Genomic DNA, 23049 nt, shown 5'->3' on the forward strand with positions numbered 1-23049 from the left:
GAAGGGCAGACGGGAGATTTGGGCTGCCCGACGCCAGACAAAGGAACAGATGACGAGTGACTGCTTGCTGATTCCACTGGGTGAACAGAAGGATTTAATAGCGAGTGATGAGAATGAGGAACTCGGAGCAGTTTCAGTGGGATCGGGATTCAATGCAAGCGTCCAGTTCTTCTGGTCCTTTTGTCACGACTGAAACAACGAGGATGAAAAACAAACGCCGGCCAGAGCAATGGGAGCCTGTCGGAGTGTCCACTGTGGGTTAACGCTAGGGGACGACACGACACCAGACTGGAGCCAGATGGAGTGTCCACTGTGGGTTAACGCTAGGGGACGACACTGCACCAGAACGGAGCCAGATGGAGTGTCCACTGTGGGTTAACGCTAGGGGACGACACTGCACCAGACTGGAGCCAGATGGAGTTTCCACTGTGGGTTAACGCTAGGGGACGACACTGCACCAGACTGGAGCCAGATGGAGTGTCCACTGTGGGTTAACGCTAGGGGACGACACTGCACCAGACTGGAGCCAGATGGAGTGTCCACTGTGGGTTAACGCTAGGGGACGACACTGCACCAGACTGGAGCCAGATGGAGTGTCCACTGTGGGTTAACGCTAGGGGACGACACTGCACCAGACTGGAGCCAGATGGAGTGTCCACTGTGGGTTAACGCTAGGGGACGACACTGCACCAGACTGGAGCCAGATGGAGTGTCCACTGTGGGTTAACGCTAGGGGACGACACTGCACCAGACTGGAGCCAGATGGAGTTTCCACTGTGGGTTAACGCTAGGGGACGACACTGCACCAGACTGGAGCCAGATGGAGGTTCCACTGTGGGTTACAGTTAGGGGACGACACGACACCAGACTGGAGCCAGATGCGTATGACTGGAAGCTGTGGAGGAAGTGACCTTATCATTGACACTCTGTCTCTGGGAACACCAAGGACTGTGAACGTGGGGGTGCAGTGCCTGACGACGGAAGAGGAGCTCAGTTGTGCCAGGTCTCCAGGGAGGGACAAAGTCCTAGGAAGGAGCCAGACTACCAGGCAGCATGGCAACCAATAGGATTCAGTAGTGTTCTGCAGAGTGTGGAGAGGGAGACATTGAAGGAGCTGCGTCTTTGATGTGTAAAACTTATCAAAATCTAAAGAGGGCTCATACAGCTCAGCTCAGTATAGCTCTCACCTGGAATCTGTCATAGAGCTGAAAGACAGTTCACCTCAGTGTGAGTCTCTCACCTGGAATCAGTGTGTCTGTCAGGGTCATACAGCTGGAGACAGGTCACCTCAGTGTGAGTCTCTCACCTGGAATCAGTGTGTCTGTCAGGGTCATACAGAATCCCCAGCTGGATCAAATGAACGCATGACCCCAAACTGTCTGGATAGTTTCTGTAAAAACGTTTTCTAAACCTTGGAGTTGTACAGTTTTAGGCGATTTGTGATTGTGTTCTCTCACAGAAGATAGAAAACAAGTCTCTCATAAATTCCCATAGGAATTAGAGCCATGATCGGATCAAGGATAGGATCGGAGCCATGCTCCTCGCCAGCTCTCCCTTCTCTGTACCCAGGCAGTGTTGAAGCTGATACCGGAGGCACTGCTGTACACAGAGAGGGGTGGGAGGGGGGAACAAGCTGATACCCTGGCTTCTCTCCAGACACAGCTAGGTGAGCTCCTCCAGTCAGGACAGGAGGCTCTACTGTACACAGAGAGGGGCGGGGGTGGGGAACAAGCTGCACAGCCCTGTTGTTGAAGCCGATACCCTTTAACTGATGACTTCCAGTCAGCAGCAGGGGCAGTCGATCACTCGGGATGCAGAAAGCAGACCAGGACACCCAGTTATCTGAAAATGTTACTTTATTAAAACAAAAGATTCACGACAAGAACCAGACGAACCCGAGAGCCTTCGACACGCCAGCGCCGCCCAGAGGCAGCGCGAGGATCGCAGACAGGGAACGCACCAACGTCTCCATATATTAGTGTAACAATCTGTCCCGTACGCTATGTACAACATTAGTAGTCGGTGAAGAAGAAGAAAAAAAACACAGAGACATCCAGTGTGTCACGACAGCAGTACCTACAGCGCCCACGCCCCTGGGGTAGTATTCACCCCTCTGCCCCGCCGTCCTCACCCCTAAACCTCAACGCTGGCCGGCCGAGCCCCCCGTCCCCCAGAACACCCTGGACTGACTCCACCTGCTCCTGTCCTGCTCCACACAGCGGCGCCCCCTGTAGCTGGAGGTGTGACACCGCGGGGCCAAGCACAGCGGCGCCCCCTGTGGCCGGAGGTGTGACACAGCGGGGCTGAACCCCCACCCCCTGCTCGACACGGCTCCGCCCGCTCTCAAACTGGTGGGGCAAAAGTTTCTAGCACCTTCTGTGCTCCCCTGTCTCCTCCGACACCCCGCCAGCTCCCAGAGCATTCCCCTGCCTCCAGCAGCCACCTTCCGGACCGGGCTGGGCGGACGACTGCAGAACCGGCGCTCGGGGGGAGCCGGGCCGCGTCACGACTGCGGGGGCCACGATCGCAGCCAGTTTCACATCGATCGCCGTTCCGTGGGCGACCTGTTTGTTCTGTAGTGTGAACAACGACACGCACGCGCACGACATGAGAGATCATTAAAACAGACAGACGTGAGGACGTGGATTAGAGAACCTCCGCGCACACACGCCGAGCGAGCAGCAGAGTCATTACTCCTCCCCGCCGTTAGTGACGCAGGTCCGCTTGTCCACGAGCCGCTGAGGCCCGATCACGCGGCCCTCGCGTCTCTCCTGCACACCGGGGCGCAGAGACGAGGAGCCGGAACCCCAAAACTGTTCTCCTGGTCTAACAGGACCGGACCTGAACCACTGGACCAGCGAGACTGGACCTGAACCACCAAACCAGCTGTCCTCCTGGTCTAACAGAACTGGACAGTGTGCTGACCTGGGTCAGTCACAGCGAATGGATCAGGAGCGATTGATTACATGGAGATACTGACCAGGTCCAGTCACAGTGAATTGATCAGGAGCGATCGATCACATGGAGATACTGACCTGGGCCAGTCACAGTGAATGGATCGTGAGTGATCGATCACATGGAGATACTGACCAGGGCCACTCACAGTAAATGGATCAGGAGCGATCGATCACATGGAGATACTGACCAGGGCCAGTCACAGCGAATGGATCATGAGCGATCGATCACATGGAGATACTGACCAGGGCCAGTCACAGTGAATTGAACGCCACCAGGGGGCACACAAGAGGCTCAGCCCTAAGTCCGCCGCCCTCCGAGCCCACAGAGGACATCCTGCCCCGTGAGAGTCCGCAGGCCGGAGCCGCTCCTGCTGCACCATGTTCATGGCGTCCTCCAGCAGGAAGCGCTGGATTGCTGGGAAGGACGGCCGCTTCCTGGACTCCCGGCCCCAGCAGCTCAGCATCAGCTCGTACAGGCCCTGCGGACACACCTCCGGCCGGGACAGGTACACCTGGGGACAGGATAGAGAGAGAGACGGGTGAGTCTGCAGGACAGGAGATGGGAGAGAGACGGGTGAGTCTGCAGGACAGGAGATGGGAGAGAGAAGAGACGGGTGAGCCTGCAGGACAGGAGAGAGGAGAGAGACTGGTCAGTCTGTGAGACGGGTACACCTGGAGAGAGAGAGACAGGTCAGCCTGCAGGACAGGAATGAGCAGAGAGACAGTTCAGCCTGCAGGACAGGAATGAGCAGAGAGACAGGTCAGCCTGCAGGACAGGAGACGGGAGAGAGAAAGGTCAGCCTGTACGACCTGTAATGACAAAGTTGAATTGAATTGGATTTGTAAACTTGCTCAGGTATAACCAATCACCTTACAGATCACACAACAAACTAATTGGCTCCCAGCTGTGATCAGTTGTGGTGATTTTGATTAGTTCAGAATAGAAGCAGCTGTTTCTAGAGGATTCCACTGCTTGGAAGTGCATTTCAAAGCAAAGACTCCACTATGGGCAGAAAGGTGCTTCCAAAAGAGCTTCGAGATGAAGTTGTGGAAAGACACAAGTCAGGAGACGGGTATAAAAAGAGATCAAGGGCTTGAGGTGACCCATGGAGCACAGTCAAGAGCATCATTAAGAAGTGGAAGGCGTGTGGCACCACCCAGAACTTCCCTAGATCAGGCCGACCCCCCAAACTGGAGGACCGAGCAAGAGGGAGACGGACCAGAGAGGCTACCAAGAGGCTGGTGGCAACCTTGAACGAGCTGTAGGCCTCTATGGCCAAGACTAGTCATTGTGATAGACAAGCAATAGGTTTATTCCCTGCTGAAAAGAGAAGAAAGACACACCTGAGGAAGGCTCCACAGCCGAAACGTTGCATTTCTTTCTTCTCTTTTCAGCAGGGAATAAACCTACTACTTGTTCCTTTGCAGCCTACGCGTGCTGACGCAGCTCCCCACCTGAACTACTGGTGTGCATGTGACAACGATATCACAAGCGCTCCACGAATCCGGCCCGTACAGGAGGGTGGCAAGAAGCCATCGAGCCTCATTTATGTTTTCCTAAAAAGCGCCTTAAAGATTCTGTGGCCAAGTGGCAAAAGGTGCTGTGGTCAGATGAGACCAAAATCAAATTTTGGGCGGAACGCAAATCTGTACGTCTGGCAAAAACCCAATACACCTTACCTTTCAAAGAACACCATTCCTACAGTAGAGCACAGGGGTGACGGCATCCTGTTGTGTAATTACAACAATTCTGTAAGGAGGAACGGGCAAATATTCCTCCCTCTAGGTGTGCAAAGCTGGCAGAGATGTATCCAAACAGACTCAAAGCTGTAATTCAAGCAAAAGGTGCTTCCTGCAAGTATTAACTCAGGGGGGTGTTCTCTTATCCAACCCAGTTATTCCACTTTTTAATTTTTTTCCAGAAATTTTGCTTTCTTTTTTCACTTGGATGTTGCAAGGTACAATTTGTAAATAAAACTGGAAAAAGTCTGGTTTTATTGGTCGTCTTTCTGGATTTTAGGGCAATAAAAGGTGAACATTTCGAAGGGAGTGGTGACTTTCTGTACCCACTGCATATGATAATTAGAGTACAAATGCAATGACTGTGTTAAAGAAGTGGAACTTATAGTAATTGGCTAAAACAAACATGCATCCCTCCTTAATCTTAAAAATGTGCTGTTCTGATATTAACAAAGCTGCAGCACAGTGCTTGTAACTGTCCCATGAAAAAATATTGTAGTGTTCTGAACCTGTTCTGCTGTGTTTTCACTGTTGCTGCACAGCATTTACGTTAAAAAGATGGCACTCATGAAGATTAATCAGATAGAGGTAAGGGGGCTTAGTGGGATGAGCTATTACAGAAACACATAGTGAAGGTTGCCAAGCTTGTGTTTTTGCTACGAGAAAAGAAAAAAAGCATACTCACGTAAACACTCCGACCAAGTTTATTCACCAAAAACTGCAAGATAGGACAGTTAAAAAAGCTCAGCTGTCTCTTCTATGAACAGTTTGGTAGAAACACTCATAGATGTGGGATCTTATCCTTCGCTTCTGGTGTTTCTGATAGATGGCGATTTAGAACCCTTGACAAACACATTCAAGCAAGCCTCAAGATGCGGACCGTATAGAAGCTGTGTTCAGAGAGTGCCTGACAACCTATGAATCCCTTCTGTTAGAGATCCTGGCGATGGGAAACCCTGCTGAAATCCCTAAATCCACACTAATTTTTCACAGGGACAGGCAAGATGTCGATAATCCATTGAGCAACAGCTGTGAACAGCACGCCTTTCTGATACGAGACTGTGCGCCGTCAACAGACGACAATTTCACTAACATCAGACTCGCCCGTTTGTCTCTGGGGCTGGACTGACAGGAACTGTACTCACTCGCACGTGACCCATCAGAGCAATTGATGCTCTTGTATTCGGCAATCGATAAAGACAGTTCTGCACACTTACTGCACGAGACCAGACGCTGTCCACCCCACAGATTTAACTTTCAGCCTTTGATCTGGACAGAGACATGAGCCGTCTTTCCCAGGAAGATAAAGTTCGGGAAATACATTGGGCATGCTTCCTCGATGCGGTTACAACAGCACTAACCCGTTCGCTTCAGCAGCAGATGGAAACCACAGAGCAGACTGGTCGCTATGTCTGGCCTTGGGAGGTCAGGGGACACTGCGAGCTGTGTGGAGGATTACTGGACATCTCTGGTTCTACAAGGCTGCACTTGGTGAGAGTCTTGCCTTTCTGGGACCGTCTCTATGGGGGTCAGACATATTAGCAGGCAGTTCTCCACTGGAGTTCCCTCAGGCTCTATACCTGGCCATATTCTTAGATGAACTGAGGTACATTTCTCATCTCTGGGTTGAAAATATTTTGCAATATTTCTTGCAATCTAAATCTGACTTTGAAGTGGCTACCACCAAGTACACAACTCGTACTGCCAATGTTAGGCATCGGATAAAAACCACCCCCCCCCCCCCACCCCCCAAAAATCCAACCATTGCCACGGAGGGAGTTCAGAATGAGAGCTGTGACAAAATAAAACACCAGGGAGTCCTTTCCGATCTCGCTTTGACATCAGCGACGCATGCCCACATCATCAGCACAAGAGGAGGTGAGGGCAATTTCACAGCTGTGTCCTGTACTGTGAATGCCTGCTGGGAAGAAATCAGTGTTTGCTTTTGCCATGCCCAGGCTGGACTACTGTCCTGTCCTCCCCGCTGGAGCTAAACTTCAGTACGTCCACAATTCTGCAGCTCATGTTTTTTAACCTAGACTTGTATGGTTTTATGCATTTGGTTTAAGTCCTGACATTACTGTTTCACCATACGTTCATCTTCTAAGTGGTTTTTCCCAGTAGAGGGTCATGGGGGAGCTGGAGCCTGTCCTGGCAAGCAACAGGTGCATGGCAGGACACACCCTGGATGGGACACCAGTCCATCACAGGTTATACACAGACAGAAACACACACACACACTGACACCAGGACCAATTGTCCCAGAAGCTAGTTAACCTCGCAGTATGTCTTTGGACTATGGGGAAAAAACAGAGCAGCTGGAGGAAACCTGGGGAGAACATGCAAACTCCACCCCGATAGTACCTGTTATCTGGAACTGAACCCAGGGCCCCAGCGCTGCCAGCTTTTGTTTTTACCAACATTTTTTGTAATCTAAAGTTGTTTTATAAAATAAAGACTAATTAACAGACTGCCCCTCTGCTCCCAAGTGAAACACTGCAACCCAGCTGTCTAGATCACAGACAACAATGCTGCCTCAAGTTACACAAAAGAAGGGCATTTTTCCTTTTCTGTCTGAAAGTAAACCAAAAGCTTTTTCAGTTTTAATCGACACATGAAATACTTTAGACTGGCTGTCTTCTGAAACAAGATAAAAGAACTCAACAACAACACATAGACAGAGATATGTTACTACAGTCTGTAATAAAAATAAAAATGTTTTTTTTTTCAAATTCCACCAGCTGGTGGCATTATTGTTGCTCTATTGATAATCCATTATCTCACTGGCCTTTTGTCTTACTTCAATGGAATAAGCATACAAACAACACAAATACTCCTTCATTACATTGTAGTGTGTGCTCTCTGAAGGCACCAGTTCTGTAGGGTTTGGGCATTTACTGGGACAATTATTAATTGTAGCAGTAAATCACAAAATGATTCTTTTGATGGCCTTAGAATCCAACCATGCGATATAACTCAAACAACGCACACACACAGGTACTAATACACGAGGATACATTTATTAATACATAGAATATGCATATAAATCTAACAGATCTTATTGAGAGGGTTATCAGAATACAAAAGATATATATTCAGTCAGTTACAAAGAGTTACATATATCAAGAGGACATACGTTCAGTATATCATTCGACCGTTTCGTAAATGAACTTGGTTATAACTTCTACATTAGATACTCAAAACAAGTACATAACTCTTAGGAATTAAATTGATATCAACTGGTTGGGATAACAATTGAATTCTCGAGCAGTAATGCAGTGAAGTTGAATACTCATCCAATCTCTGGGGATTCAGATCTCCTGCGGGCTCTCTGGCTCCGTGCCAGGCTGTGCTGTGCAGCTTGCGACGCTGCGCTGGTGATGCTCACTGACCGGCTAGTTAGTGTTGGCTTTAACTAGCAAAGTTTGTGCACAGGAGAAAAGATGACTGTGGGTCCCAGCAGGTCAGGAAGAAGACCGGTTCGTTCCTGATGAAGCGCTAGTTCTGAATAGTGATTCAGCTGTCCACAGTTCTGACCTGTTCACGAGGCCTGCTGCTGGTGCTAACCTCGGGTGGATCCTCTGGTTACTCTCTGGCAACCTCCACTCTAGACTCTTAGAACAAAGGAAAGTTCTGGCACTCGGACACACTGGCCGTTCCGTGGTTGTCCGGGCTGAGTCTCAGGATGGTCAGGAGGCGCGCTGGGAGAATGTCCTGCCCTTGGGAGCCTTCTGCTCCTGGGCCGTCCTGCCCTGGAATTCTCCTTTGAATTCCCTTTAGAACAGTCCACAGAATCCTCTCCAGAATCTTACTGAATCTCCCGAATCTGAATCTCGTTGAATCTCTCAGGCTCTCTGTGTTGCCTGTTTTTACCTGGAGGAACTTCAGCTCGTTGATTGGCTAAAAGTTCCATGGGCATTAGAGTCCCACGTGGGTTACTCAGCCCTACCAGTCCCTGATTGGTTGATCACAGTGAGATATGAGTCACTTAGTCCTGACACTTAGTAATGCAGTCCAGATGTCCATCCGGCACTCCCTAGACTGATAGGCGCCAGTGGATGACCATTGATCATGATAGCCAGGCTTAGCTAAGTGCATCCCCCTTTGGGAGCTGTCCTAGGAAACCTTAAATCACCCTGCACTAATGGTCTCTCTGTGGCTGCACCACAGAGATGAACAGAGAAATGGGGCCTCATTTGGGAAGCTCAGAAACACTTAATTCTGCCTTATTATTAAGCCTCGCCGCTACACGGTGAAGGAAGAGTAGCACCACCTCCGCTCTCACTGAAATACTCTCCATCAATAAGACGCACGAGTCTCTCCGTCAATAAGATAGATAAATAAATAAGTCACACAGGAAATCAATAAATAAACAAACAGAGCGATAAGGCGCCACGGGCGTCTCTGCCCACGAGTCCCAGACTCCTCAGAGGCGTAGATCTGGAGACACTGCGCAGCCACCAGCAGCAGGAGCAGCCACTGAGCAGAGCCGTGGGGCTCGGCCGCCGCGGGGCGCTTCTGCACCTGGGGGAGAGGAGAGAGGTCAGGGTCAAGGAGTCACGCTCGCTGGGGTTTGAGCTGCATGATATTAATAATAATAATACACTTCTATAGCTCTTTCCTGGACACTCCACTCAGAGCTCTTTTTAGGTCATGGGGATCCCACCACCGCCACCAGTGTGCAGCTCTTGACAGGTCATGGGGATCCCACTAATAATACTACTAATACTACTAACACTAATAACACTATTACTACTGCTGACAACACTAATAACACTACTACTAATAATAATAACAATAGTACTACTACTAACACTAATAATACTGCTGATAACTATAATAATACTAATAATAGACTCCCCTCTCCGGGCGGCAGCGGTCCGGGTCCGAGCTCGGGTTCGTTTCCGGCTGGCCGGTATGGGTATCGGTATCGGGCCGGACTCGAGGGCCTCTCCCGTCACGGTCGGACTCCACCCAGAAGGGGGGCGGGAGGGGGTTACAGGTCACAGGTCACAGGTTGGAGCTGGAGCGGTGTGGGTGGGGGCGGCAACAGCAGACCCGGCCCTTCCTCCTGCCCCACCTGCCCCTTCCCCTCGGGGGGGCAGCTGGCGGTGGGCAGTGCCAGTTCGCACCCGGGCTCCTCGGAGGCGTAGATCTGGAGATACAGAGCGGCCACCAGCAGCACGAGCAGCCACTGAGCGGAGCCGCGGGGCTCGGCCGCCGGGGGGGGCTTCTTTACCTGGGGGAGAGAGAAGTCAGGGTCAGAGGTCACGCTCGCTGGGGTTTGAGCTGCATGATATTAATAATAACTCCTTACACTACTATAGCTCTTTTCTGGACACTCCACTCAGAGCTCTTTACAGGTCATAGGGATCCCACTACCGCCACCAGTGTGCAGCCCCACCTGGATGACGCCCCAGTCCTCACCCCACACACCAGCTCTCAGTGGGGAGGAGAGCAGAGTGATGAAGCCAATTCATAGATGGGGATTATTAGGAGGCCATGACTGGTAAGGGCCAATGAGAAATTTGGCCAGGACGCCGGTGTAACACCCCTACTCTTCTCGAGAGATACCCTGGGATTGTTAATGACCACAGAGAGTCAGGACCTCGGTTTGACGTCTCATCCGCAGGATGGCGCCTGTTTACAGTCCAGTGTCCCTGTCACTATACTGGGGCATCAGGACCCACACAGAGCGCAGGGTGAGAGCGCCCCCTGCTGGCCCCACTCACACCTCTCCCAGCAGCAGCCTCAGTGTTTTCCCAGGAGTCTCCCCTCCAGGTACTGGCCAGGCTCACCCCTGCTGGGCTCCAGTGGGGGCTGCCAGCTGGGAGTTGCAGGGTGATAGGGCTGCTGGCCATTATGACAGAATGAACATCCGGGAATTATTCTTGGGCATCATGCCCAGAGTCGGCACAAGTACAAACAGGCCGCTGCTCCCCGGGAGGAACCGCCGATACTACTACTGCTAACAATAGTACTACTACTAACACTAATAATGCTACTGATAACAACAGTACTACTACTAACACTAATACTACTACTGCTAACAACAGTACTACTACTAACACTAATACTACTACTGATAACACTAATAATACGACCGCTACTACTACTACTGCTGCTGACAACGCTAATAATACTACTACTGATAACAATAGTACTACTACTAACACTAATAATACTACTGCTAACACTAGTACTACTACTGATAACACTAGTACTACTACTAACACTAATACTACTACTGATAACACTAGTACTACTACTAACACTACTAATACTACTATTACTAATAATACTAATACTACTAATAACAACACTAACAATACAAATACTCTACTAATACTACTGATAATGATAATACTAGTAATAATACTAATACTACTACTAATAGTAATAACACTACTAAGACCAGTAACAATCTCCTTCACACAAGAACTGCACACACGGTGTACAAATCAGCTGACTGGAGAGTAATTTCCGACGGTGATAAACACAAGGAATAGAACTGACCTTGTTGGTTTCTCTAAAAACACTACCAGTCCTGTCAGAGACAGGATATGCGCCACTAGAATTGTTGTCTCTGACCGGTGAGGAATTTCGTTTGTCGTGCGAAGTACTCGGCAAGAAGAGATGTGTCAATTCAGGTGCAGTTGTTTATCGTGAGGGAAAGCACAGATAATATGGGCTTTAATGAATTAACAGTGAAAGTGTAGCAGGGGGCCTCGTATGGACTGCGGTTGTGTCTAGTTTTTGTCATTTGCATTTAAAGATTTTGCTTGTCTTTTGCAAACAAAATCTAAGCTAAGACTTTTACATGAAACATAATGCAGGAGTAGCTGCAGCCTAGGTAGACGTGCCGAAAACCACGTTACGTTGTTATTATTTACGTTATTATTTATTATTTCTCACTGAACACTAGCACCCCTCTATGATCACACACTAAACAAAGTACTGTGCCGCTGTGATCACACACTGAACACACTACTGTCCCACTCTGATCACACATTGAACATACTACTGTCCCACTGTGATGACTCAATGAACACACTACTGTCCCACTGTAATAACTCACTGAACACACTACTGTCCCACTCAGATGACACACTGAACACACTACTGTCCCACTCAGATGACACACTGAACATAGTATTGTGCCACTGTGATCACACACTGAACACACACTCCACACAGTACTGTCCCACTGTGATCACACACTGAACACACACTCCACACAGTACTGTGTCACTGTGATTTTTCACTGAACACACTACTGTGCCACTGTGATCACACGCTGAGCACACTACTGTGCCACTGTGATCACACGCTGAGCACACTACTGTCCCACTGTGATCACACAGTGAACACACTACTGTCCCACTGTGATCACACAGTGAACACAGTACTGTGCCACTGTGATCACACAGTGAACACTGTACTGTCCCACTGTGATCACACAGTGAACACTGTACTGTCCCACTGTGATCACACACTGAACACTGTACTGTCCCACTGTGATCACAGTACTGTCCCACTGTGTTTACTGATTGAACACACTACTGTCCCACTCTGATCACACACTGAACACAGAACTGTGCCTCTCAGATACCACACTAAAAACACTACTATGCCACTGTGATTACTCACTGAACACTAGCGTCCCACTGTGATCACAAAGTGAACAGTACTGTCCCCCACAGATGACACCCCGAACACAGTCCTGTGCCACTGGGATCACACCCCGAACACAGTCCTGTCCCCCTTGGATGACACACTGAACACAGTACTGTGCCACTCTGATACACTGAACACTGTGATTTCTCACTGAACACTAGCGCCCCACTCTGATCACAGTACTGTCCCACTGTGACAACACGCTAAACACAGTACTGTGCCACTGTGTCTGTATGAACCCCTCTCTCTCAGGTCTCTCGCTCTCTCAATTCAATTCAAGGTGCTTTATTAGCATGACCGATGGGTACAATCAGTGTTGCCAAAGCAAATAAAAATAATAAAATTAACATGGAACAAAACAAAAAATAGAAGTAAAATAAAATCTACAGACATTACAGATATTTACAACAAAGACATATTATAAAATATTGACATATACTGTAGGCGGCTGGAGCATTATTGGGAGACAGACTCACTGTTCCTCAGGCTGGGACAGGAGATCACATACTGGGCTGCCAGATCAACTGAGTTCCCTCCTCCTTCTCCCAGTAGGATTGGGACCTGTTGTGGTTTTGGCAGGTGTGGGAACTCTGAGATTAGATTTCTGAATTTCGGGAAGAATGTTTCTCTAATCCCAGAGTATCTGTCACAGTGCAGTAGGAAGTGCACCTCTGTCTCCGTTTCTCCCCGCTGGCAGTGGGAACACAGCCTGTCCTCTCTGGGCAGCCAGGTCTGCCTGTGTCGCCCAGTTTCTATGGCCAGGCTGTGGTCATTGAGCCTGTACTTCGTCAGGGTCTGTTTCTGTTTATTTTTTATTTTGATCACACATTCAGCTAGTGTGTATTGTCTGTTTGGGGTTCTGTAGCATTCCAGTTTGTTGTGTTTGTGTGTGTCCCAGTGTGTGAGATATTGCTGTTTGATCTGTGCTGTGATGTGGTTGAGTCTGGGTTGTGGTGCTCTAGCAGTGCTGTCCTGAGGCTGGTTAGTGTCGGTGTGGCTCAGGTCGGTGAGCCTCAGGACCAGCTGGCTCAGGGGGCTCTGTTTTGGGCTCAGCTCTTGGCTCAGCAGGGCTTTGTGGTGGTAGGAATTTTGGCCGCTGTTTTTTAGGTGCAGCCAATACTTTAATATTCTTTTCTGTATGTTTATCAATAGTGGGTACTGGCCTAATTCGGCCCTGCACCCGTTGTTAGGAGTTCTTCTCTGCACACGGAGGATGTTTCTACAGTTTCTGTGGGGTGTTTGTCCCATTGGGTGTAATCCTGGTCTGTGAGGGGACCCCACACTTCACTACCGTATAGGGCAATGGGTTGGATTACACTTTCAAATATTTGGAGCCAGATTCTTGTTGGAGGGTTGATGTTGAAGAGCCTCCTTCTTATTGCGTAGAAAGCCGACTGCCTTCTCCCTCAGTGCCTTCACTGCCAGGTCAAAACTCCCGGAAGAGCTGATGGTGAGACCGAGATATGTGTAGCTGGATGTGTGCTCCAATGTGTTGTTGTTCAGTGTGAATTTGTACCTGTTTCTCTCTTTGTTTCTCGCGAGACTGAGTGAGTGAGTGGGCGGAGCTTCGGTGGGTTTGATCGTGTGGCGGTGTTTCTTCACTAGTTTTGTGTTTTTCTGTCTTTTATGGGGAAAAGCGGGGTTTATTTTCTCGTCATGGCCGGTTCTGGAGGCTCTGATCCTCCAGACCTCTCCTTTGAGAAATTAACTCGACGCCATGGTGTGAAAATCTCCCCTGCGGAGTTCTGTCCGCTTGAGAGGTGCGTTCTTGCGGTCGGGGAGGTCGTGGGCTGCAGGAACATCAGGTCCGCTTCCCGCATGAGTGGAGGTATGGTCATTTTCCTGCAATCTACCTATCTGGCAAACACCCTGGTGGAGAAGGGAGTCGTCCTGGACGGCACCTTCAGCCCGGTACTGCCTCTCGCGGCCCCGGCTCGAAAGATCACCCTCTCTAACGTGCCTCCGTTCATGAGGAACAAGCTGCTGGAGAGGGAGCTGTCCCGGTACGGACAGGTGGTCTCGTCGATCAGGAGGGTCCCTCTGGGCTGCAGGGCACCGCAGCTGAAGCACGTCATCTTAAAAAAACCCCACAGAAGAGATCAATGTGGGCCTTAAATTTCGGATTGACAGCTGTGACTACGTTGTATTCGTGACTTCGGAATCGATGAAGTGCTTCAGGTGCGGGAGCGAGGGGCATGTGGTGAAGAACTGCCCGGAGGTGGAGGACGAGACGGGCAGGGAGCCTCAGCCCCAGGGCGCACAGGAGCCCAGCAGACAGCGTCAGGCAGCGGAGAGCGGAGCAGCGCAGGGAGGCAGCGGGGAGTCAGAGCCCACGGCCGGGGTGCAGGAGAGGAGATCGCTGGAGGGAGCAGGTGAGCCCGAGCCGGTGGCGTCCCAAGCAGGAGAACAGACAGTAAAGAGTGGACCACCGCAGCCCTCAGAAGAGCAGGGAGCTCCCCACATCGGAGAGCAAGAGATGAGTGCTGGCGGAGAGATGAGCGCTGCTCAGGAGAGTCAGGGAGAGAGAGAGCAGGCAGTGACACCGACAGGGGAAAACGCGTCTCAAGCGCCAGCGAAAACTGTAGACACGGCGTGGGGAGGAAATGATTTATCATCTGAAAAAATAGACGATGGTTTTAAGACGCCGCGGAGAAAGCGCACGAAAAAATCTGTGCAGAGTGCGGTGCAGAAGAAGCGCAGCACAGAGAGCTCGGTGGAGGGCAGCTCTGTGTGACTCCGACACCGGGAGAGTGAGGACGCGCTGGAGTGTCCTCGCCGCCACCGCCGCCGCCGCCCGGAGCTCCTCGGATTCCGGGAGCGACGACGAGGGCGGCTTCACCGACTCCTCCCTCGCCTCGGGCTCCTCGGCCCGGCGGAGCTGCAGAGGAGGCTACAGTTTCCAGAGCATCAGGTAGTTCTTAGAGAAGACTAAAGGTAAGAGGGGAACTGGGGTCGAGGACTTTTTTCCCAGACACCGAGCTCTGTCCTCTCCGCGACGCGCCATCTGAAGAGGGGCTCGGGTGCGAATGACTTCAGCGATCAGGAGAGATGGCGCCTGAAGTGCCTTTTAGATAAGATCAAGGCAGGACCGCGAAACGCGCCTCAGCACGAATGAGTCCTGTCCCTCACATCACTATCCGTCTGCGTGCTACATGTCTGTTCGTGTTTTATGTTTTTTCTTTTTTTCTTTTCCGCAAACATGGGCGACATTAGAATAGGGAGTTTGAACACCAATGGGTGCCGGAGGGCTTTTAAGCGAGCTGCGGTGTTGGAGGTCATCAAAGAAAACAGCCTGCAGGTGACTTTCCTGCAGGAGACACACACCGACAGCTCCAACATTGTCGCCTGGCAGCGGGAGTGGCAGGGGGACATCGTGTACAGTCACGGGTCCCCTGTGAGCGCGGGGGTCGCGGTGCTGCTCTCTGTGGGGTTCAAACCCCTCTCTATCGCCATCCAGGAGGTGGTGAAGGGTCGCCTGCTACTCGTGCGAGTAGTTCTCGGGAAGAAAACCTTTGTTTTTATTAACGTTTACGCACCCACCGACGGCGGGGAGAGGGTCACCCACTTCAGGGAGCTTGAGACTGCACTGGCGACCTGCCAGCCTGAAGAGCTGGTCTTCCTGGGGGGGGGGATTTCAACTGCACAGAGAGCAGCACACTGGACAGGAATCACGCAGAGCCACATGGCCCGTCGGCCAGGGAGCTGCGCAGGATCCTCGTCAAGTCTGACCTCACTGACATCTGGAGGAGATGTCATGGGGACACGAGGCAGTACACCTGGGCCCAGGTCAGGGGGAATACCCTCTCTCTGGCCAGGCTAGACCGACTTTACTGCCGTAAACATCATTACAGCATCGTCAAGCAGTGCTCCATCTGTCCAGTGGGCCTGTCGGACCACTGTCTCACTGTCTGCACAGTCGCTGTGCCATCAGTGAGGTCCCGCAGTGCCTACTGGCACTTTAATACCCAGCTGCTTGACGATGCTCACTTCTGTGACTGCCTCGTGTTCTTCTGGCAGCAGTGGAGGAGTCAGAAAGCCCACTTTGTCTCCCTGAGGCAGTGGTGGGATATTGGTAAGGTGCAGATTCGCCAGTTCTGCCAGCAGTACACTGGAAGTGTCACGAGAGGTATCCGTGAGTCCATGAAAGCTCTGGAGAGAGACATTCTGGAGCTCCACCAGGCTCTGGAGTGTCGTGCAGACAGGAGGCTAATTGATGACCTCCACACCCAAAAAGAATCACTCACTGGCCTTCTGGACACAAAAGTACAAGGAGCTCTAATAAATTCTAGGGTTCAGAGTGCATCACAGGTAGACGCCCCGACTCGCTATTTCTTCGGCCTAGAGAAGAAACCGGGCCAGAGCCGGCAGATCCACTGCCTGCGCTCGGAGACAGGGCAGGAGCTGCACGAGGCCGGGCAGATCCAGGAGAGGACCGTGCAGTTCTATAAAGCGCTCTTCTCCAGCGAGGCTAGTGAGGACTCGGTCCGCACACGCAGGTTCCTTGAAGACCTTCCACAGGTCCCCGAAGAGGAGAGGGCAGGGCTGGAGAGGCCTCTCTCCCTGGAGGAGCTCTCCACCGCACTCAGTGGCTTGAGCAATGGCAAGACCCCTGGCCTCGATGGCCTACCAGCCGAATTCTATCGTGCCTTCTGGGCTGTGCTGGGTCCTGACCTGCTCCATGTATATTTGGAAAGTCTGGAGCAGGGGGACCTGCCATTGAGTTGCAGGAGAGCTGTTGTCACCCTGCTGCCCAAGAAAGGGGACCTGTGTGACATTAAGAACTGGAGACCTGTTGCCCTGCTGTGTGTGGATTATAAAATCCTGTCCAAGGCTCTGGCCAACAGGCTGAAGGTGGTGCTGGGGTCTGTGGTGCACTCCGACCAATCGTACTGCGTGCCCGGAAGGTCAATCTTTGATAACATTTTTCTGATTCGAGATGTTTTGGCCACCTCCAGACTATTGGGTTTAGACACTGGTCTCATTTCGTTAGACCAGGAAAAGGCCTTCGATAGGGTTGAACATCAGTATTTGTGGAGGACCATGAGGTCCTTCGGGTTCAGCCCCGCCTTTGTTGCCATGATTCAGGTGCTGTACAGTGACATCTTCAGTGTGCTAAAGGTCAACGGAGGGCTGAGTGCTCCGTTTCCAGTGCGGAGGGGAGTCAGGCAGGGCTGTGCACTCTCAGGAATGCTCTACTCCCTTGCCATCGAGCCTCTGCTACATCAGCTGCGCCGGGTCATCAAGGGGCTGTCCATCCCGGGCTGCCCCGATTCCACTGTCAAGATCTCGGCGTACGCTGATGACATCATGGTTGTGGTCAGTGGAGAACAGGATGTCAGGGTGCTACAGACAACTTTGAGTGATTTCCAACGGCTAGTGCCCTACTCCTGGGGGAGTGGAGCGAGATGGGTCCCCCAGTCTTGCCAGAGAGGCTCAGCTGGACCAGAGGGGGACTCAAATACCTGGGGGTGCACCTGGGGGATGAGGCCAGCGTGAAAAAGCACTGGGAGGGGCTCCTTGAAAAGGTGAAAGGTCGTCTGGACCGCTGGCGCTGGCTGCTCCCCCAGATCTCCTACAGAGGCCGGGTTCTGATTGTCAACACCCTGGTGGCTTCGATGTTGTGGCATCACTTGGTGTGTCTGGAGCCACCAGCCAGACTGGTCGAGGAGCTGCAGGCCACGCTCCTCGACTTCTTCTGGGACGGACTGGACTGGCTGCGGAGGGGCGTCCTCTATCTGCCCAGAGAGGACGGAGGGCAAGGACCCATCGACATCCGGAGCCGGGTGGACGCCTTTCGCCTGCAGGCAGTGCAGAAGCTGCTGTTCGGCCCGGCCTCGCTGTCCTGGAGGGAGCTGACCTTCACCCTGCTGCGTCGAGCAGGACACCTCGGGCTCGACTGTGTGCTCTTCCTGATGGACACCAGCAGGGTTGACCTGTCTCCACTGCCGCCTTTCCAGCGCAGTCTCCTGGAGGCCTGGCGGCATCTGCGCGTGCAGAGGGAAGAGGAGCGGCCCAGTCTACACTGGACACTCAGAGAACCATTAATACACAATCTACGAATGGACATAGGACCAGGCCGCTCCTTGGACTTTACCAGCAGACTGGTCCACGCCAACATCACACAGCTCCACCACCTGCTGGACGTGGATCAGGGCTGCTGGCGCAGCGTGGATTGGGCATGTGACGCGCTGGGACTACACTCGCGGCGGTGTGTAGACAGGTTTCTCAGTCAGCTTCGCTCTGCTCTGCCTCTCCAGGAGATGCTGCTGATCCAGGGTCTGTTTGAGGATCATCGCATTCCAACCACACAGCCTCCTTTCCCTGGTCTGCTGGTGTCTCCTGCGCTCAGTCCCGGACCGACGGGATCTCTCCTTGAGCCCCTTGCCTCAGAGGAGAGGTCTCTAGCTGGTGTTGGGGGGAAATGTCTGTACAGACTAGTCGTAACATCTAGGCACCAGGCCCAGCTGTCCGCGCTCCCCGACACTCCCTGGAGGGCTCGTCTGGGAGTGCCGGATGACGTCCGGCCTGCCTGGGGTAGCCTCTACAGACTTCCCCTCAACAAGAGGGCTGGGGATCTGCAATGGAGGGTCCTGCACACCATCCTGGGGGTCAACTCGTTTGTGTCGGTTCTGGACCCGGCGGTGCCTGACGCCTGTCCCTTCTGCGCTCAGAGGGAGACGGTGTTCCACTGCTACAGCGCCTGCCCCCGCCTGTCGCCCATGTTTGCCGTACTGATCCGGCTCTTCACCAACCTTGGCCTGGCCTTCAACGATGTTATTTTCGTGTTTGGGGTAGGTCATACAAAAAAACAGAAAACTCAGACCCTCCTCGCTAATTTTCTGCTGGGCCAGGCCAAACTCACCATCTACAGGACTCGGAAAAATAAGATCTCTGGTTCCGGGTCTGTAGACTTGGTGAGGATGTTCGAAGGGTTGGTGAAGAGCAGGATATCGTTAGAATTTTTGTTTTACAAATCGCATAATGACCTCAGAACATTTGAAAAGTTTTGGTGTTTTAGAAATATCCTGTGCAGGATCATAAATAATGAAAGAGTTTTATTCCAATTATGATTTTTTTTTTTCCCTCTTAATTCTTAAAATGGAGTTTTAAGACCCTTGATTAATACTTTTGTTTTTTTTTCTGTCAATAAAGTTTGATTGAACTCTCTCTCAGTGCAGTGTTCATGTACTGGAGTGTCCAGTCAGTGTTTCTGTATGAACCCCTCTCTCTCTCAGTGCAGTGTTCATGTACTGGCGTGTCCAGTCAGTGTGTCTGTATGAACCCCTCTCTCTCTCAGTGCAGTGTTCATGTACTGGAGTGTCCAGTCAGTGTGTCTGTATGAACCCCTCTCTCTCTCAGTGCAGTGTTCATGTACTGGCGTGTCCAGTCAGTGTGTCTGTATGAACCCCTCTCTCTCTCAGTGCAGTGTTCATGTACTGGAGTGTCCAGTCAGTGTGTCTGTATGAACCCCTCTCTCTCAGTGCAGTGTTCATGTACTGGAGTGTCCAGTCAGTGTGTCTGTATGAACCCCTCTCTCTCAGTGCAGTGTTAATGTACTGGAGTGTCCAGTCAGTGTGTCTGTATGAACCCCTCTCTCTCTCAGTGCAGTGTTCATGTACTGGAGTGTCCAGTCAGTGTGTCTGTATGAACCCCTCTCTCTCTCAGTGCAGTGTTAATGTACTGGAGTGTCCAGTCAGTGTGTCTGTATGAACCCCTCTCTCTCTCAGTGCAGTGTTCATGTACTGTAGTGTCCAGTCAGTGTGTCTGTATGAACCCCTCTCTCTCTCAGTGCAGTGTTAATGTACTGTAGTGTCCAGTCAGTGTGTCTGTATGAACCCCTCTCTCTCTCAGTGCAGTGTTCATGTACTGGAGTGTCCAGTCAGTGTGTGTGTATGAACCCCTCTCTCTCTCAGTGCAGTGTTCATGTACTGGAGTGTCCAGTCAGTGTGTCTGTATGAACCCCTCTCTTTCTCTCAGTGCAGTGTTCATGTACTGGAGTGTCCAGTCAGTGTGTCTGTATGAACCCCTCTCTCTCTCAGTGCAGTGTTCATGTACTGGAGTGTCCAGTCAGTGTGTCTGTATTAACCCCTCTCTCTCAGTGCAGTGTTCATGTACTGGAGTGTCCAGTCAGTGTGTCTGTATGAACCCCTCTCTCTCTCAGAGCAGTGTTCATGTACTGGAGTGTCCAGTCAGTGTGTCTGTATGAACCCCTCTCTCTCTCAGTGCAGTATTCATGTACTGGAGTGTCCAGTCAGTGTGTCTGTATTAATATTAATTGTAGGGGTCAACAATTTTGAAACCTATTTTTGCAGAACAAAGTGTACTACTCAATAAAATGTTTTGTGTTTGAAAAATCATTGTGTTAAAACAGAAGTATACATATATTTGAGTCTAATACATGACTTGTTGTTTATTTTATACATTCATTTTTGCTCAATTTCATGAAGGGTGCCACTAATTCTTGAGTTGACAGTATATGTCCACTGTACTCTAACTGTATCTGTATCTGTAGATATATTCCCTAGATAGATATATTGTATTTATGTTAAACCCCTGTGCCTGCAGCAGTACCAGTACTGTATCTGTACTGTCTCAATATTTGTACTGTATCTGTCTATAGTGCTCTATCTGTACTGTATCTCTATTGTATCTTTGTCTGTATCTATAGATGTATTCCTTAGATCTATATTGTATCTGTATATGTTATTATTGATATATATTGTATATTTGGAACTGTGAAAAAGTTCAAGTAGTGAGCCAATAGGATTGGTAGCCAGAGTAGGGGTCAGTATGCGTAGTCTCCAAAGGAACAGTTAAAAGGTTTATTCCTCCTGAAAAGAGAAGAAAACACAACGTTTCGGCTGTGGAGCCTTCTTCAGGTGTGAACTGTGTCTATAGAGACATGTCTCTCTTCTCTTCCCAGCAGGGAATAAAGCTGTTACTTGTTCAAGTGTACAAGAGTTGACATTAAAGCGCTAAGTCGTGTTTCTATGCCAGGAGCTGTTACTGAGGATCAGCTGGGCGTGAGTGTTGATGTACCGGAGCCCTCTGCTTGTGAGAGAACCATGAAGCTGCGACATTAAGCGACTCTAACTTGGCAGCACCTTTAAAACTAGAAGTCCCCTAAAACCTACAAAAAACCAAATCCTGGACAAGTCACATTTATAGCACAACAACACTTTGTACATCCTCAAGACTACTGTAGGTGGAATGTGATAATGAGACCCACAGGTAAGAGGAAATTGTCATTCTTCATTCTTTTTTTGCTTTCTTGCAATCTTTTTGTTTTTATATTACTTCCTCCTTGCAAACTGACACAGAGCTGTGCTCTTCTAGACAGGAAAAAGTCTCAGTCCTGACAAAACAAAAATGTGCGCCTATTCAAAAATACCTCAGATCTATTCTACAGACCCTCAGCTTTTTTTTTGCCAGAAAAGCGTGAGACCCCTCCATGTCCATCACTGCACAGTCCCCATCTGGGAACAGGAAGTGGTCTATAAACCCCAGCAATATTAGCAAGGACACTTATCTGACAAAACCCATGTGGAGCAACAACAGGGGCGACAGACTGAAACTGGCGTCGAGTCCGGAGGTCAGGAATCCTGCCCTGCCCAGCCAATCATGAGCCTCACAGCAACGCCCCCGCAGAGCTGGAATTACTGGAATTACTGCAGTGTTTCCTGATTGCACAAGTGATGGAAATTGATTAATCATTAATCAATCTTCACATAGATAGATACTTTATTGATCCCGTGAGGGAAATTGCAGTGCAACAGCAGCTTAACACACACAACACAGCCACAGTGTAACGAATTATATAATAATAGTACAATACATACAATACAATACAAGAGTTACTCACAGTCCAGACGCACAAGAACAAACTAGAACAGAACAGTACACAGAAAATCATATCACACATATGAATATAAATATAGATGTAACTGTAGATATAAATATAAATGTATTGCACAGGTCCCTGGCATATGTTGCACAGAAAGTGGTTGTAAACGGGAAAAAGAAAAAGAAGAAGAAGAGAACAGATGTAGCAGTAGATGTGTAGATGCGTTCAGTCCAGAAACAGGTCACTGTCGATGTTGCCTCTGCCAAGATGCAAGGTGGATGCGTTGTACAGTCTTATGGCAGACGGCAAGAATGACCTCCTGTAGCGCTCCCTGTCGCACCGTGGATGAATCAGTCTATTGCTGAACGTGCTCTTCATTCCTGCAAGCCTGTCATAGAGGGGATGGGAGAAGTTGTCCATGATGGCCTCTAGTTTGGACATCATTCTCCTCTCAGCCACTACCTCCCAGGAGTCCAGGTCAGACCCAATGACAGAGCTTGCTCTCCTGATGAGCTTGTTCAGCCTTTTGGAATCTACTGCTCTAATCCCAGAGCCCCAGCACACCACTGCGTAGAAAATGGCGCTCGCTACCACCGACTGATAGAACATGTGTAGCATCTTACTACACACATTGAAGGACCTGAGCCTCCTCAAGAAGTAGAGTCGGCTCTGTCCCTTCTTATAGATGGCCTCGATGTTCTTAGACCATTCCAGTCTATCGTCGATGTGCACTCCCAGGTACTTGTACGAGTCCACCATCTCCACGCCACTCCCATGGATGTAGACAGGAGTAGGTTTGACCTTTTTCCTCCTGAAATCTACCACCAGTTC

The sequence above is a fragment of the Atractosteus spatula genome (genome assembly GCF_055471065.1).
Source record: "Atractosteus spatula isolate fAtrSpa1 chromosome 10 unlocalized genomic scaffold, fAtrSpa1.hap1 SUPER_10_unloc_2, whole genome shotgun sequence".
Classification (NCBI taxonomy): domain Eukaryota; kingdom Metazoa; phylum Chordata; class Actinopteri; order Semionotiformes; family Lepisosteidae; genus Atractosteus; species Atractosteus spatula.